The 15,183-nt window shown below is 47.9% G+C and overlaps 1 protein-coding gene across 1 annotated transcript in view; it reads right to left on the bottom strand.

Moving 5' to 3' along the window:
* Crebrf (CREB3 regulatory factor) overlaps positions 1 to 14,725 on the bottom strand; it is a 62,883-nt gene extending 48,158 nt beyond the window's left edge. The window contains exon 1 of the mRNA XM_042670074.1: positions 14,627 to 14,725. The gene's annotated coding sequence lies outside the window, so the exon portion shown is untranslated. The remainder of the gene's footprint in view (positions 1 to 14,626) is intronic.
* Positions 14,726 to 15,183: the final 458 nt, after the last annotated feature.

Below are 15,183 nucleotides of genomic sequence, written 5' to 3'. Positions count from 1 at the left end.
TCCTCCTGTTTGGGCTGCCTTTTGCTGCTGGGATGACAGGCATACCTCACCATACCCAATCCCTGATTAAGATGGTGTCTCGGGCAGGACTTGAACCGTTATCCTATCCATGATCACTGCCTCCCAAGTAGGATTAACTTATTTAACACCTTAAATTTTAACTGCCACCAGTCTACTTGAAAATTCTGAGTAACTAGTTTTTTTTTTTCCTTGAAATTTTTCTTGAACTCAGGGCCTGTGCGCTGTCCCTAAGCTCCTTTTGCTCAAGGCTAGCACTCTACCACTTGAGCTACAGCACCACCTCTGGCCTTTTCTGTGATTAACTGGAGATAAGACTTCCCTGCTTGGAATGGCTTTGAACTGTGATCCTCAGATCTCAGCCTCTTGAGCAGCTAGGATGACAGGCATGAGGCACCAAGACCTGCCATGAGTAACTGATTCTTGACATCATGAATTTCCTTATTCTCATGAGGGGAAAAAAATGAGATCTAACAGCACTGGGCACATATTTCTTGAAAGATGATGGCTCAAAGTGGAGTTAGCTCCTTGTAAATGACCCTATTCTCTCTAGCTTGTTCCAATCCCTCCATTGAGACCCATTCACAGATGTGGAAGCTATACTAAGACATAGCTTTTTCACTTGTAACTTTTTATTTTGGTGCTCATCCTAGGGCTTGAACTCAGGTCCTGGGCACTGTCCCAGAGCTTTTTCCACTCGAGGCTAGTGTTCTACCACTAGAGCCACAGCCCCACTTGGTGTTAGTTGGCGATAAGACTCTTAGGACTTTTCTGTCTGAGCTGGCTCAGAACTGTGAGTCTCAGACCTTGGCCTTCTGAGTAGCCAGGATTATAGCTGTGAGCTACCAGCTTGACTTTTAACTTTCCATAGTTCTGCAACTGACCTCCAAATAAAAGATAACCTTAGAAGTATTTTAAATGTATGTTTACAGCAGCTTTATTCACAATAGCCTAAAATCTAGAAGCAACCCAATGTCTGGTCATCTGGTTCAAGGCAATTATTGTGCTGCATCTGTGGAATAACAAAGACTCAACTGATACATAAAACAAGACTATCTCGAAAGTTCTGTTAAGGGAAGAAAGTGAGACATAAAGACAATGCATCCTATAATTGCATTAGTAAGAAGTTCTGGAGGAGACAAAACTTCAGTGGTACAAAGTAAATCTGAGATTGGGGCAGGGCAAGGGAGGAAAGCTGAGCACCAAAGAGGCATGCTGATTGGCTGGGAATGTGGCTTAGTGGTAGAGTGTCTGCGTAGCATGAATGAAGCCCTGGGTTCGATTCCTAAGCACCACATAAACAGAGATGATGGCCGTGGCTCAAGTGGTAGAGTGCTAACTTTGAGCAAAAGCAGCTCAGGGACAGTGCCCAGGCCCTGAGTTCAAGTCTCAAGATTGGCAAAAAAAAAAAAAGGCATGGTGGAATTTTGTGCAGTGACAAGAATATTCCAGATGACAGCATATAACTGTAAAAACTCCAAAGTGGGAGAACTTTTTGCTTTCACCTTCCCTTCCTCCCACCCCCTCTCTCCTTGTTTTCCTTCCCCTACCTTTTCACTCAAGGCTAGCACTCTAACCACTTTGAGCCACAGCACCACTTCCGGTTGTCTGGTGGTTAATTGGAGATAAGAGTCTCACAGAAACTTTTCTGCCGGGGCTGGCTTCAAACCACGATCCTCAGCTCTCAGCCTCCTGAGTAGCTAGGATTAACAGGCATGAGGCACCAGTGCTAGTTCCAAATCTATTTTAGATGGGAAAGATGAGCTTTGAGTTGAATCTCACAGAGGAACTAATATCAAGTGCACAGTAAGCAGAAAGCCCGGCAAATTAGTAACTAAGTTTGTACTTTAGCCTATGAAAAGGAGCATCTTCCAGACCCAGAGTTCAAGCCCCAGGACTGACCAAAAAAAAAAAAAAAAAGAAAAAAAGAAAAGGAGCATCTTTCAATACCAAGGAAAATAGGAACTGGTGGCTTATGCCTATAATCTTAGCTACTCAGGAGTCTGAGGCCTGAAGATAGAGGTTCGAATCAAGCCTGGATAGGAAAATCTATGACTTATTACCAATTAAATACCAAAAGCCAGAAGTAGAGCTGTGGCTCAAGTGATAGAATGCTATTCTTGTGCAAAAAGGCTTAGGGAGGGCTGGGAAGGTGGCTCAGTGGTAGAGCGCTTCGCCTTGCATGAATGAGGCCCTGGGTTCGATTCCTCAGCACCACATAAGCAACAAGAAAAAAGCCGGAAGTGGTGCTGTGGCTCAAGTGGTAGAGTGCTAGCCTTGAGCTGAAGAGCTGAGGGACAGCGCCCAGGCCCAGAGTTCAGGCCCCACGACCGGACCCCCCCAAAAAAATGCTTAGGGATAGCATCTAGCCCTGAGTTCAAGACCCAGGACCAGCACCAAATTTATCTATCTATCTATCTATCTATCTATCTATCTATCTATCTATCTATCTATCTGTGTATGTACATAGACACATATACATATGCAAAATAGCAGAGTGTGTAATGAAAATGAAGGGTCAGCTACTCAGGAGGAAGAGCCTGGAAGGATTGTGGATCAAGGCCAGTATCAGTACTCCCAGCCTGTGGGAGGCCTAAATAGGAGACCTTATTTAAAAAAGTAATGATCCCCCACGGTATAACCCCTGCTTTCACTGTATTTGATGTTGGTATAATTTGTGGAGGGGAAGGGCAAAAACAAATAGTTTAACTAGGGATACAGGTGGACCCACTGCAACAATGAGATGTACAAGTCCGTATGTCAAAAAACGAACTTTACAACTTTGGGGGGGGAGAGGAGTGGGTGGGGGGAAGTGGGGAGGAGTATGGGAAGGGATGGGAAGGGGAAACAAAGAGGAGGCAACAATGCTTGATAAGAAATGCACTCCTTATCTTGCCCATGTAATTGTAACTCCTCTGTACGGTATTCTCACAATAAAAAAAAATAATAATGGAAAAAAAAAGTAATGAATGTGTTTGTGTTTGGGACTTTAGCTAAGTAGCACTATCCTACAATTACGTGAAATTTATGTAATCACTTAATCTCGATATAGATTTTTTTAAAAAAAGTAATGAATGAAAAAGGGCCAGAAGCATAAATCTCAATACTTCTAAAACAAAACAAAACAAAAAAGAATGAAGTAGTTAAAAGTAAAATCCTAAGAGAATAAAGGGAATGAAGCAAGAAGATAAAATAACAGCAAATCACAGAGAGTAAAAAAAAAAAACAAAAAAACAAAGGTGGGCTAGGAAGGTGGCTCAGTGGTAGAATGCTTGCCTTGCATGCATGAGGTCCTGGGTTCAATTCCTCAGCACCACTAAAGCAGAAAAAGGCCGGAAACAGTGCTGTGGCTCAAGTGGTAAAGTGCTAGCCTTGAGCTGAAGAGCTGAGAGACAGCGCCTAGGTCCAGAGTTCAGGCCCACGATCCGGCTCATGCCTGTCAACCCTAGCTAGTCAGAAGGCTGAAATCTGAAGTTTGATGCCTGCCCAGGCATGTGCGCATGTACGCACAAAGACAGACAGACAGACAGACACACACACACACACACACACACACACACACACACACACAACTGAATGAATGAATGGTCCTTTGGTTCACAGATTAGGAGAAAGAGGAGGTGGTTTAGATCTTGATAAAAGATTAAAAGTAATTCTAAAGATGAGAGGAAGAGTCCAACCAACTGAACAACCAAAGTTAAAACTACAGGGGGAAAAAGCTCAGATATCTGACAGCGTAGAACAGGCTCAAGACAGAGGACAAGGTGAAAGCACATGTTACAAATGCATTTATTCATTTAGTCCTCTTCCGGCCACTCTCAACTCCCCCCGACACACCTCACCCATCTCCTCAACTGGATAAGAAATCTCTTCTCTCTTTCCTAAAACTCGGCTTCTTCAACACTCTTTATTACATACTTCCAGAACATTTTGTCATAACACTGGCCTACAATGGCTGTCTTCCCTCCTAGTCTGCAACCAACTGCAAGAAAGGGTTCAACAGTCAGGATGAAAAATCTTACTAAAAAGAGGTTGGGAAACAAACAAACAAACCTGTTAGTCTGGGTACGATGCTTCATGCTTGTAGTATTTGCTACTTGGGAGGTAAAGATTGGGGGGGACCTTGGTTCAAGGCCAGCCTGTGAAAAAATATGAGAGCCTCTTGCAAATCACTAAGTTGGGTATGGTAGCAGGAACCTGTCATCCCAACTACAGAGGAGGAGAACGGTGAATCAGGCCTTCATAAAAGATGAAGCTCTGTTTGAAAAATTAAAGCAAACAAGTAGTAGCCCCACCTTCAGTCCTGAAGAGTAGAGTTGTTTTGTTCCAAAAATGTGTGGTGTTTGTTTTGTGGCGGGAGTGGTTGAGCACCTTTCTAGCAATTACCAGGCTCAACACACACACACACACACACACACACACACACACACACACACACACACACACACACACACACACACACACACACACACACACACACACACACACACACACACACACACTCCATGTCTTGTCTCGCTAATTCCTCCCCATCTACTCTTATTTTTTTGGTACTAGTTCTGGAGCTTGAACTCAGGGCCTGAGCTTTTTTGCTCAAGGCTGGCACTTTGCCACTTGAGCCACAGCTCCACTTCTGGTGTTTTGGTGGTTAACTGGAGATAAAGAGTCTCATGGACTTCCCTGCTTGGGCTGGCTTTAACCTTCAGATCTCAGCCTCCTGAGTAGCTAGGACTGCAGGCGAGAGCCACCTGCACTTGGCTGTTTGTATTTTAAATTTCTTGGTGAATCTGTAAGAGAGAAGATGGTAATTCCATCAAGAATGGGGTGTAGCAGCCTAAGAGGAAACTCCTACAAAATCAGAGGAACGCTTTAAATCCTGGAAGACAAAACATTATACTGAAGAAGATGTACAACCAGATTTGGAAGAATGGGGGAAAGGGGCTCAGGAGAAAAAAAAGTGGGAGAAAATGAGGGAAGAGGTAACACTGTTCAAAAAGAAATGTACTCATTACCTGATTTATGTAACTGTAACCCCTCTGCGTATCACCTTTACAATCAAAAATTTAAAAGATCTGAAGCTGAAAGACAAGAAGTCAGCAAGCTCATGCATTTTCGTAGGAAACTGTCAGCCATAACACCTGAAGATATTTAAATCAAACTATGATTTTGTAACGGAGGGATGGAAGAATGTTTATGGTATTGAAAGGCCAGAAGGATTAGAGCTAGAATTGGCTGATGAGCCGTAGTGTAGAAAGTTGTTTAGGGAAAGCTCTCTAGTACATATTTTGGAAGGAAGGTCATAATTTGGTGAGATGCATACAAGGGGTGGCTGGTGACAGAACACAAAACACAGTCATCACAAAGTAAATGGCAGCACCCCTCCCCCCCCCCCATAGTCTTCCCTGAGTGTCCCACAGGTGTAACTCAGAACATGATGCTCCTCTTCTAAAAGGGGACTCTGTTATAGATAGAATAACTATCACAGACCTATAAGAAAAAGAGGTTAGCTAGGCACCGGGGTCTCATGCTTGTAATCCTAGCTACTGAAGAGGCTGAGATCTGAGGATCAGGATTTGAAGCCAGCCCCGGTAGAAAAGTCTCTTGAGATTCATCTCTCCAATTACCTACTCAAAATGGGAAGTGGAGCTAGCCTTCAGCACAAAAAGGCTCAGGGACAGTGTGCCCAGCCCTGAGTTCAAGCCCCACAACTGACAATCAATCAATAAACCAATAAATGGTTAGCTGAGCATTGGGGACCCACACTTCTCATCCTACCTAGCTACCCAGGAGGCTGAGATCTGAGGATCACGGTTCAAAGCCAGCCAATGCAGGAAAGTCCATGCGACTCTTACCTCCAATGAACCACCAGAAAACCAGAAGTGGCGTGGTGGCTCAAAGTGGTAGAGCACCAGCCTTGAGCAATAAAGGTAAAGGACAGTATCCAGGCCCTGAGTTCAAGCCCCACAGACTACAAAAAAAGAAATACAAGGCTCCATTGGCATTTGTCAAACATCCAGAGATTAAGGGTGCCAAGAGTTAATACCAAATCCAAAGAAGCACATTTATTTATTTTTGGTACCTGCGAGGCAGGCATGTTTAACAAGTTTGGAGTTTATCTGAAAACAAATGAAAACCAAGGCATCTTTTCTACACATCATCAAAAAAGGCTCTCCTGATTTAAGGATCGATTTGAGAATAAAGCCTTTTGTTTGTTTGTTTGAACAAACGATGATTAATTCTTCCCTTGTAACGAAGGAAAGCCCAACATGTCTGCTAGCACACTTTCATTACCTTTCTGTTCCGCACTTCTTAGCCACAGTCTCATTTACTTAAACAAGCCTGAGAGCACTGAGGGGTGAGACGCAGTGGGATGGCAGGCTCAGGGAATGCAGAGGCCGCTTCCGACCACGGCAAAGTGCAGGGTCATCAGGAGACATACTCGGCTAATAAGTGCTAAGAAAGAGAACCAGAGGAGCAAGGACACCAAGACAGAAGTCCCATCCAGATGTGAGAGGCAGCTTCAAATAGCCTGACATACTAGTAATATTCAAAGGACTAGAGCTTGAGAACACAGCAAACTCAACGTTTTTCTAATGTCGCAGTGCTATGGAAAATAATCGCTGCTTCCATTCCAAGTGGGATATTAACAGCTAGCCAGGCTAGCCAGACTTTCCCAGTTCTTAGCCAGGTGCTGGCGGCTCACATCTGTCAGCCTAGCTACTCAGGAGGCTGAGATCTGAGGATCGTGGTTCAAAGCCAGCCCAGGCAGAAAGTGCCCTTGAGACTCTTATCCCCAAGAAACTACTCAAAAAGCTGGAAAGTGGCACTGTGGCTCAAGTGGCAGAGTGCTAGCCTTGAGCACAAAGAGGCTCAGGAGCCGGGCGCTGGTGGCTCACACCTGTAATCCCACTAAACAGGAGGCTGAGATCTGAGGATCAAGGTTCAAAGTCAGCCCAGGCAGAAAAGTCCATGAGACTCTTACCTCCAATAAACTACTAGAAAACTGGAAGTGGCGCTGTGGCTCAAGTGGTAGAGCGCTCGCCTTGAGCTGAAGAGCGCAGGGACAGCACCCAGGCCCAGAGTTCAAGCCCCATGACCAACCAAAAAAAAAAAAAAAAAGAGGCTCAGGGACAGCACCCCAAGGCTAAGTTTAAGCCCCAGAACCAGCAAAAAAAAAAAAAAAGTTTTGCTTTCTAAACTTTTGTGCTTTCACTTGAAACCTAGCTTAAGTCAACAAATACGAAAAAATATTAAATAGGAACAAAAAAAGCTATAGACGAAAGCTTAAGTATCTGCCTATGTTAATATTTTTAGACTATAGCATCTCTGCTTCACTAGGCATTAGGACCTGACAGTTTCTAAAGAGAAAAGGTGCATTATGTGCCTTTAAAGGGTGTTTAAAAATATAGTTCAGGGCTGGGAAGGTGGCTCAGTGGTAGAGCACTTGCCTTGCATGCCTGAAGCCCTGAGTTCGATTCCTCAGCACCACATAAGCAAAAAGAAAAAAGCCAGAAGTGGCGCTGTGGCTCAAGTGGTAGAGTGCTAGCCTTGAGCTGAAGAGCTGAGGGACAGTGCCCAGGCCCAGAGTTCAGGCCCTATGACCAGACCCCCAAAAAACAAAACAAAACAAAAACCTGCCTGGGCAGGAAAGCCTATGACATGCTTATATCCAATTAACTACTAAAAAGCTGGAAACAGAGCTGTGGATCAAGTGATAGAGGCTAGCCTTGAGCATAAAAGCTCAGGGACAGGACCCAGGCCCTGAGTTCAAGGCCCCAGGACTGGAAAACGAGCCAACAACAATGAAGCAATTCACATTCTTTAGCAGATATAGTGATGCATGTCTATATTCCTAGAATTATTGAATTTAAGGCCAGCCTGGGGCTACATAAATTGAGATGCTATATTGAGGGAGGGCAGGGAGAGAGAGACAAAAGAAAAAGAGAGAAAAAATAGTGAATAAAATACTGATATTAAAAAAAGAAAACAGCCATACAAAATATATTTGCAAGCCAGACGCTATGACCAAGTCCAGTAATCCCAGCTATTAGGAAGCTAGAGGGAGGAGGATCCTGGTTTGAGATCTATCAAAATCAAAATACAAACAAAAAGGATGAAGGGCGGATAGTGTTAAGTGATAGAGTGCTTGCCCTTGGCCCTGGGTTCAATCTCTGTATCTAAGAGTCACACACACACATACACACACATACACACATGTACAAATGTACATACACACAAACACACGTTTGAGCTCTATGCTAATAAAACTTTATTTGCAAGAACAGGCTATATTTCACTTGGCCCAACTTTACTGTCAAACCAGAGATATTTAGTCAGTCATGGGGCTTGAACTCAGGGCCTGGGCACTGTTTCTGAGCTCTTTTGGCTCAAAGTCAGCACTATACCACTAAGCCACATTCCCAGCCCAGACTGCAGCTGTTTTCTTATCAGTTAACAAGCAACAAGTCAGAGATGACAAGAGATGATGTGTCCTACAAAGCATTTCTCTCTTTACTTCCTTCTTTTCCTCTCTCTCCTCTCCCTCTCCCCTTCTCTCTCTCCTTTTTCTCTTTCTCTTCTCTTTCCTTTTTTCCTTTCTTGTGTCAGACTCAGGGCCTCATGCTCTTGCTCGGCTTTTCACTCATGGCTGCGGCTAGCTTCAAAGAGCAGCTGGACACTGTGGTATACTCCTGTAATTCCGGTCACTGAGGAGGTCAAGGAAAGAGAACCACTGAGCTCAGAGAGCTAGGTCAGGCTATATACGGAGACCCAGTCTCAAGGACAAATGAGAGAAAGATGGGTGTGTGTGTGTGGGGGGGGGGGGGGAATAAACTAATGGTCTGACAAATATACTGGTCTACCAGTTTACCCTGGAATTGAATACTGAACATGACCAAAGACTCAATGAATAATTTTCCAAAACAAGTACAAACCCAAATGGAAATAAGCCTCTGTAAACTCATTTCCAAATCACACAACTGCCAACCTTGATTAAAAAATCAGCTTCAGAAGCCAATTGTAGGGGCTGGGAAGTTGGCGCAGTGGTAGAGTATTTGCCTTGCATGCATGAAGCCCTGGGTTCGATTCCTCAGCACCACATAAGCAGAAAAAACTGCAAGTGGCGCTGTGGCTCAAGTGGTAGAGCGCTTGCCTTGAGCTGAAGAGCTGAGGGACAGTGCCCAGACTTAAGAGTTCAGACCCCATGACCAGCCAAAAAAAAAGCAAATTGTAGCTGAGTGCCGGTGGCTCATCACTGTAATCCTAGCTACTCAGGAAGCTGAGATCTGAGGATCGTGGTTCAAAGCCAGCATGGGCAGGAAAGTCTATGATACTCTTATCTCCAATGAATTACCAGAAAACCAGAAGTGGTGCTGTGGCTCAAGTGGTAGAGTGCTAGCCTTGAGCAAAAAGAAGCTCAAAGACAGTGCCCAGGCTCTGAGTTCAAGCCCTAGGACTGGCAAAAGAAAAAGAAAAAAACTCAGGGAGCAATGGCACTCACTGGACACTGTGTTGAAAATGAACTATCCAACGTGTGGGTGGGGACAGGAGGGAAAACTGAGAGTGAGGAAGAGTGATATTGTCCAAAAGAAATGAACTCTTGGGCTAGGAAGTTGGCTCAGTGGTAGAGCGCTTGCCTTGCATGCCTGAGGCCCTGGGTTCGATTCCTCAGCACCACATAAGCAAAAAGAAAAAAGCCGGAAGTGGCGCTGTGGCTCAAGTGGTAGAGCGCTAGCCTTGAGATGAAGAGTTGAGGGACAGCGCCCAGGCCCAGAGTTCAGGCTCCACGACTGGACCAAAAAAAAAAAAATAAAGAAAATAAAAATAAAAATCCAAGAGTTTACGCCTGTAATTCTAGCTACTCAGGAAGCTGAGATCTGAGAATCACAGTTCAAAGCCAGCCAGGACAGGAAAGTCCATGAGACTCTTTTCTCCAATGAGCCACCTGAAAACTGGAAGTGGTGCTGTGGCTCAAGTGGTAGAGCACTTGCCTTGAGCTGAAGAGCTCTGGGACAGCGCCCAGGCCCAGAGTTCAAGCCCCATGACCGACAAAAAAATTAAAAAAAATAAAAACCCAAGAACTTTGTATCAGTTGCATAGAAGAGTTAGACCCAAACAAGTACTTCCGGATATAGGTGCCATTTTTAAAATGAGTACTAGGTAGATGTGGTGGCTCAGGTCTGTAATCTCAGCTCTCAGTAGGTTGAGATCCTGAGGATTAGGGCTCTAAACTAACCCAAGCAGAAATGTTTGAGACTCTCATTTCCACAGAAGACACTAAAAAGCAAGGCTGGAGGCATACCTCAAGTGGCAACATACCATATAGGAAAACCAGACAGTAAGCAATGAGGTTCAATCAGTTCAAACACAGGTACACCAAATGAATAAATAAAAATGTTATGGATCAAAAATAAAAATATAGACACAATACTTACTAACTTTTCCTACCAAGGTAACAATGAAAACTACCTTTAATAACTATTCTACCTATCGAGAAATAGTTTTGTTTTGTGTGTGAGTTGAATTCAGGGCCTCAAAATCATGAGTTTCACAACTTGAGCCAACCCCAGCCCTTTTTCTGTCATTTTAGTTTAGCTATACTCTTTCATAACTAATCATGTCATTGTAAAGGGGTAGGGCTTAGAAAGCAGAATACTGGTAACACACTGAAAGGTATGCTTGAGCCAGGAGCTGGTAGCTCACACCTGTAATCTTGGCTACTCAGGAGGCTGAGTCTGAGGATAGTGGTTTCAAAATCAGCCTGGGCAGAAAAGTCCATGAGACTCTTATCTCCAATTAAGTACAGAAAATCCAGAAGTGGCACTGTAGCTCAAAGTGGTAGAGTGCTAGCCTTGAGCAGAAAAGCTCAGGGATCATGCCCAGGGCTCTGAGTTCATGACTCACAACAACAACAACAACAACAAAAGTTATACTTGCTGGGTTCTAGTCAGGTTCTGATGGCTCACACATACAATCCTAGCTACTCAAGTGGCTGAGATCTAAGGATCATGGTTCTAAACTAGCCCAGGCAAGAAAGCTCCTGAGACTCTTTATCTCCAATTAGCTACTAGAAAAGCCAGAGTGAAGGTGTGGCTCAAATGGTAGAGTGCTAGCTTTGAACACAAAAGCTTAATACAGTGCCAGGCCCTGAGTTCAAGCCCCAGGACCAACACACACACAAAAATTATCCTTAAGAACTAAAGCTGAAGCTGGGCACCAGTGGCTCACGCCTGTCATCCTAGCTACTCAGGAGGCTGAGATCTGAGGATCACCGTTCAAAGCCAGCCCAGGCAGGAAAGTCAGTGAGACTCATCTCTAATAAACCACTAGAAAACTGGAAGTGGTGCTGTGGCTCAAGTAGTAGAGCACTCGCCTTGGGCTGAAGAGCTAAGAGACAGTGCCCAGGCCCAGAGTTCATCCCAAGACTGACAAAATAAATAAATAAAAAGAACTAAATCTGATGGCTGGAGGGGACATGTTTAGAAAGTGTGAGGCACTACTGAGTTCAAATCCCACTGCCCCCCCCCCCCCCCCCAAAATAATCCTAAAGCTGAACTAGCATGGTGGCTCAGGTTTATAATTCTAGCTGCTCAAGAAGCTGACACATGACAGTCTGACTTCCTGGCCATCCCATGTCAACAAATCTGTGAGACTCTTATCTTGAATAAGCCAACAAAAAGCCAGAAGGAGTGTTTGGTTCAAGTGGTACAGAGATAGAAATAAATAGACCAAAAAAAAAAAAAAAAAAAAAAAAAGCACAAGGTCCCAAGTTCAAGGCCTAGTACTGGCAAAAAAAAAAAAAAAAAAACAACTAAAGGTGAGACAGGATCCCCCCCTCCCCCCAAAAAAAGGAAAAAAAGAAAAGAAAAAGAAAAATCTAAAATTTTTTAGATTATCCACATGCCTCTACTTCCTAAGTATGGGGATTATGCATACCATTCTTAACAGAATTGTGAGTCAAGGGCTGGGAAGGTGGCTCAGTGGTAGAGCACTTGCCTTGCATGTATGAGGCCCTGGGTTCGATTCCTCAGCACCACATAAGCAAAAAGAAAAAAGCCGGAAGTGGCACTGTGGCTCAAGTGGTAGAGCGCTAGCCTTGAACTGAAGAACTGAGGGACAGTGCCCAGGCCCAGAGTTCAGGCCCCACAACCGGACCCCCCCCCCAAAAAAAAGAATTGTGAGTCAAACAAATCATAAAATTGTTATCAATTATTTTTCTCCAGTTGGCAAAATCATATAAAGTTTTGTTGTTGCTGGTTGTGGGACTTGAACTCAGGGCCTGGGCCTGTCCATGAGCTCTTTGGCTTAAGGCTAGTGCTCTACCACTTTTAGCCACAGCGCCACTTCCAGTTTTTCAGTGGTTACTTTGAGACAAGTCTCACTCTTACGTCTTTCCTGCCAGTGGCTGGCTTTGAACCACAATACTCGGATCTCAGCTTCTCAAGTAGCTAGGATTACAGGCAAGAACCACAACTGCAGAGTTTCATTTCTTAAAAACCCTCAACTCTTGAAAAGCCCTTGCATGACATACGGGAGGCATGCATGATTTTTTCCAAAATGCTCAAGAAAGATGGATGAATCCATAGGCTGGTACTCAACAATACCAATGAAGTTGCAAGTTGTAAGTTCGTGTTAAGTTTCAACGAAGCATTAAACAGGGCCAACAACATGTCAAAATAATCACAATACAATTAAAAGACTTCCCAATTACACCATTTTCCTCTTTGCTAGATCTCTTAGCTAATTAATATCAAAGAAAACTGTACAACCAAGTGCCAACTTGTTTACCACAGACAAGAGTTAAATGTCTTTCTTTTTTTAAAGACAGAATGAAGCCAGACCTCGATCCTCTTTCTCACCTGTAGCTAGCGCACATGCCAAAGTTCTAAGGATGATTCAAACCCTCAGTACTTAATGTTTTTATCATGAAGTTGATTTATATGAGCTACCAATTTATGTGTTTAAAAGTGAGGAGGCGAGCTGATGGCTCCCACCAGTAATAGCAGCTACTCAGGAGGCTGAGATCTGAGGATCACGGTTCGAAGTCAGCCTGGGACAAAGTCCATGAGATCTTATTTCCAGTTAACCAGCAAAAGAAAAAAAAAAAAAAAAGCCGAATGTGGAGCTGTGATGGTAAGTGGTTGAGCCCCAGCCTTGAATGAAAACGCTGAGGGACAGCGTGCAGGCCCCAGTGCCGGCACAGAAAGAAAGGAGAGATTGAGAGAAAGTGGCGAATTACTATACTACCAAGACCTGGCTACCACGGGACTTGATCATTAGAAGGCATCCTGATTTAAAATTAAAAAAAAAAAGGAAACCGCACCCAGCCCCAGTCCCGAACTTTCAGTTTTCTCTCGGCAAAACCCAGAAAAGCAGAACTTCCCCCTGGGTGCCGGCCTCCGATCCGAGGCCTGCTGCAAACCATCCAAGTACCTCCTGAGGGGAGTCACCAACAGCGGAGCGGGTGGCTCGGTGGGGTTAAAGGAGGAGGGCGATGACAGGGTTGGGCGGCCCATCAAAAGGGAGACTCCCGGAGGCTGAGCCCCAGCGAGCCCCAGGAACCACCCCCGGGGAGGCTGGTCCACCCTGGCACTCCGGTACTTCCCTGCCTCCTCGGCCCGTGGGAGGAGAGCGGCACGTCGGGATCCGCTCCCCTGGAGCCACAGCCAGGTCCGGCCGGACTCGCCCGCAGACACCGGGAACGCCCCGGTCCGGCGCCCGCGCCCTTTGCCCTCTCCCCCGCCCCCCCCCCCGCCCCATCACCGGTCCCCTCCCATCTAACATGGCTGCCCCCCCCCCCCGGCCCACCGCCCCCCCCCGGCACAGCCTAACCTCCGCGGCACCGCCTCCCCGGTGCCCATTGGTGAGGCGGCCTCCGTCTCCCTCTCCTATTGGGCGAGAGCCGCTGCCACTCCACGGCCAGGGCCCCGCCCCCGGACCGCTTCAAGCTGCCTTGAGCGGACATATAAACAAATCCCGGGAGAGGGAGGCCCCCGGCTCTCCGGTCGCTTTCTGGGGCGGGGACGGAAGGGGGAGCGGCCCAGCCTTCTCCCCCCCCTCCACCACACCCCGGCCTGCACGACACCCCAGCCGGGGTCCCCCTCCGTCCTGCGCCCCCCGCCCCCACGGCCCGCCGCCGGACTCCCACCTCCGCGGCCCGGCCTCACACGCCCCCCTCTCCCGCCCGCTCTCGCCTCCCCCGCTGGCCCGGCCGCCCCTCCCGCCGGCCCCTCCCACCCGCGCGCCGCTCTGACAGGCCGGCAGCGGGCGGCCGCGGCCGGGGGGCTCCGGAGGCCCGGACGCGCCGGGCGCCGGGCGCTGCCCACCCCGGGCCTAGACGGCCGCCGCCCCCGGGGCCCCTCGCCCGCCGCCCCGCGCTTTTATGTAACCGTCCCGGGCCGGGGGTGGGGGAGGGGACGGGGCTCCCGTGACCGGCCGGCGGCGGCGCGGCCCCGCGCTCCGCGCGCCCCGGCCCCACAGCCCCGGCGCTCCTTCCCTCCTAGGCCGGCGGCCGTCCCCCCCCCCGCTCCGGTCCCCAGCCCGGAGAGCAGCGTCCTCCCCACCGGCCCCGCGCCTCTACCGAGTCCCGGCGGCGGGCCGCGCAGCTTACCTGCGGGACCGGGTCCGGGAGCAGCTCAGGGGTCGGGCCCGGCTCCGCTGCAGGGGCCGCGGCTCCTCTCCATGCTGCCTCGGGTTTGTTTTGTTTATGTCCTTCCTGACGGGTTCCCGGAAATCGCGTGACTCGCCCCCCTCACGTGGGCCGCGGCGAGGAGGAGGAGGGAGGCGGGGGCCCGCCGGCCGCTGGGCCAATCGCGCGGCGGCCTGCGGCTCGGCCAATCGGAGGCGCGGCTCGGCAGGGCGCCCCTGTCACGTGACGCCGGAGGGGCGGGTTGCCGGGGAAAACCAGGAAGAGAGGGCGGGGCGGGGGCTGGCGGTCGCCGCCGCGTGGGCGCGGGCGGGGCCTGGGCGGGGCGGGGCCTGGGCGGGGCGGGGCCTGGGCGGGGCGGGGCCTGGGCGGGGCGGGGCGGGGCCGGGCGGCCGCTCGCGGGTCTGCAGGAGATGCCGGTCCTTTTTTTTTCCACGAGCGTTGACTCTGATCGTGGAGCTGCGTGACGGGGCCTGACGCGTCCTTAGGCCCAGTTGGAGCTTCAGTTCTCGGCTAAGGCA

This window comes from Dipodomys spectabilis, unplaced genomic scaffold (genome assembly GCF_019054845.1).
Source record: "Dipodomys spectabilis isolate Male_0828 unplaced genomic scaffold, ASM1905484v1 ptg000517l, whole genome shotgun sequence".
In the NCBI taxonomy this organism is placed as follows: domain Eukaryota; kingdom Metazoa; phylum Chordata; class Mammalia; order Rodentia; family Heteromyidae; genus Dipodomys; species Dipodomys spectabilis.
The sequence above is the reverse complement of the archived record's forward strand: the minus strand, read 5'-3'. Positions and strand labels throughout refer to the sequence as shown.